Below are 3,474 nucleotides of genomic sequence, written 5' to 3' on the forward strand. Positions count from 1 at the left end.
CTTCTTGGATCAACTATCAATACTCATGGAAGCAGCAGTCAAGAGATCAAAGGACATATTGCATTAGGCAAATCTGCTGCACAAGATCTTTTTAAAGTGTTGAAGAGCAAAGATGTCAGCTTGAGGACTAAGGTGTGCCTGACTCAAGCCATGGTATTTTCAATAACCTCATATGGATACGAAAGCTGGACAGTAAATAAGGAAGACCGTAGAAGAATTGATGCCTTTGAGTTATGGTGTTGGAGGAGAATATTGAAGGTGCCGTGGGCTGCAAAAAGAACCAATGGATCTTTTTTGGAAGCAGTGCAGCCTGAGTGCTCCTTAGAGGCCAAGATGACCAAACTTCATCTCTCATACTTTGGACATATTGTCAGGAGGGACCAGTCGCTGGGGAAGGATATCATGTTTAGTAACGTGGAGGGTCAGACGAAAAGAAGAAGACCCCCAACTAGATGGATTGGCCAAGTGGCAGCATTGATGGACTCAAGCATGGCAACAGTAGTGATGCTGGCCCAGGATCGGGCAGTGTTTCATTCTGCTGTGCATAAGGTTGCTATGGGTCGGTACCGACTCGATTGCACCTAACAACAACAATAGCAATAGCAGTGCAATTAGGAGGTAAGAAATATATATATATATATATATACATCTTTGTGTACTTTGTGAAAGTCCTGGTAAAGCATGCTGTAGGATAAGCAGTGGACTCTACAAAGCCATTGGTTCAAACCCACTAGCCACTCCTCGGAAACCCTAAACAGTGTTGCTTAACAACAACATGTTGAACAAGATATAAAAGACCTATGGTATCTTAGGGATTCTAATATGATAAATATATAAACAATATGGCATCAGATAATGATAAGGGATATCAAGAAATAAACTGGTATATGTGATAAGACATATGGAGTTTGGTTTTGATTAATTGGTCAGAAAAGGCCTGAAGGCAGGAATGTTTGTTTGTTCCTGGAACAGAAAGAAGGCTTGTAGTTGGACTACAGTGAGTAAAGAAGGAAGTGGTTTGAACTGAGATAAAATGTAATGTGAGACCAGATCAAGTAGGGCTCATTGATCATGGTAACAAGTTTGGATTTTTTTCTAAGTGTATTAGGAAGCTGTTGGGAGATTTTTAAGCAGGAGGATTAACATGATTTAAGTCCTGGTGTAGTACTGCAGGTTAATAGCTGGACAGCAAGGCCAGTGCGATGTTTAGCCTCACCAGGAACTCCTCAGAAACCCTATACAGGGCCACTGTGAGTCAGAAACAACTCAACGACACTTAACAACACCAAAATTTTTACTTTTAGCCTTTCAATTTTTTTAAACCTTTGCCCTTTTGTTCTGTTGGTTTGATTTCTATAAAATTTTGGATTTCGAACTCCTGATCTTTGCACATTTCATTATAATATCTCACTTTGTCTTCTTGAATGGCCCTTTGAAATGTTCTGTTTGGCTCAGTTTATATCCTCATTTCTTCCATTTGCTTAAGCATCTCTAAGCTGGAGAGCAAGATTCAGAGTCACTTCTGACATCCATTTTGGTCTTTTCCTTCTTATTTTCTTAATGATCTTTTGCTATATTCTTGTATAATGTTCTTGATGTCATCTCACGACTCTTCTGGTCTTCTGTCCTTAGTGTCTGATTAATCAAATCTGCTCTTGATATGACGTCTAAATTCAGGTGGTATATGGACTCCTGGATCAGCACTGGACTGTGAACCACAAGGTCAACAGTTTAAGCCCGTCATATGCTCCTTGGAAACCCTATACTGGGTCTGTATGAGTTGGATCCTACTTGACAGCATTTAACAATAACAGGAAATGATCAATGTCATATTTTGGCTCTAGTGGACTTGTTTTAATTTTCTTCAGCTTCAACCTGCATTTGCATACGATCAACTGATGGTTTGTTACACAGTCTGCCCCTGGCCTTGTTTTGGCTGATGATATGCAGTCTCCACCATCATTTCTATCACCAGTGCCATATTTTCCAATGACTGATCCTTCCTCATTGCTTCTAAACTTTACATTCCAATTGCCATTAATTTTCAATACATCTTGATTGCATATTTGATCAATTTCAGACTGCAGAATTTGGTAGAGTTCTTCAATTTCATCATCACTAGCTTTAGTGATTTATTATTTAGATGCATAAATAATAGTTTGTTATTTACGTTTTCATTGTAGGGGTGTGGACATTATCCTTTCACTGATAGCTTTGTACTTGAAGACAGATCTTGCAATGTTCTTTTTTTTATTATTGATGCAAAGAAATTTTTTTTAATTGGTTACAATTGGATAAAATGTACCATTGGAATTTCCCTATTTACTAAGTGCTTGCTAGCAACAGCATAAAAAAAAAAAATCTTTCTTTATACATTTGACTAGCTCAAATGATTTATTTGACAAGCTAGAAGGGGAAAAATAACAAATGCCACTCTGAAACTTGGTTATCTATACTTAATCACTCTCTCTGAAGGCTACAATGGTTAAATCAAGGGACAACCCCTTTTGTATGTCAAATTGTAAATTTTAATGTTTTCATTAGAATAGTCTCATATCGCTCTCTACCAAGAAACAATAAAGTAACTAATAGCAAACTTCAGTACAGGAACAACACTCTCCAGATTAGTAACTCAAACAAGATAAAAAGAATTTCATGTAAAATGTAAATCACATATAATGCAATTGAAGCATCCTGAACAATTTAAATAATTTTAAATATTTTCTTTTTAAATGGCTACAAATGCTTTATAATATTTTAACATGAAGTCCCCATAACAGAAATGTAACAAAATGGGAGTGAAAGGGTTAAAGTGGTACAAATTCACCAAATGTTAACCTATAAATTTTAAGAGGTAGATTACTTTTTAAAGTTGAGAACAAAAGAAAATGAATAAAACCTAGTCCTTTTCCACCAGCTCAGTCATTAATTTGGAGGGAGGGGACGTATAAATACATGAAGAAATGATATTTACATACTGAGGAAGAAACCAATTTGTAGTTCTTAGTCTCCATTAGAGACTGAAGTGTAAAAACGTGGTTCACAGTTTCATTTGCATTTTTGTAGACATACATCTACACAGGCCTGGGAATCATCCTGTGCATTGATATATTACTACATAGTATCTGATGTGAGTTTGAATTAGTGCCAGACTATGAGCTGAGAGGATTACCTCCATTTGGATTTATAACCATAACGTGAGAGGTCTATATCCAATCTGAGTTCCTCTCCATTATGCTGGCAACCCAGCAAGAGGTCAACTAAATGCCTCTCTCTGTCTACAGTTCCTTTTTTAAAAAAGGCATCAAGGGCTGGTGTGTGACCAAAACATTTTTAAATGAGTGCATCTGAATTTGTTATCCCTGAAATTTACAACAAACTACTGATAATACAGGGAGCTTGCTTTGCAACGGTGCATTAAAATCATTCTCCTTTCTGCTATGTGCCAAAAACCAGGGCCACCCTTGGAGTCGA

The sequence above is a fragment of the Chrysochloris asiatica genome, unplaced genomic scaffold (genome assembly GCF_000296735.1).
Source record: "Chrysochloris asiatica unplaced genomic scaffold, ChrAsi1.0 scaffold00355, whole genome shotgun sequence".
In the NCBI taxonomy this organism is placed as follows: Eukaryota; Metazoa; Chordata; class Mammalia; order Afrosoricida; family Chrysochloridae; genus Chrysochloris; species Chrysochloris asiatica.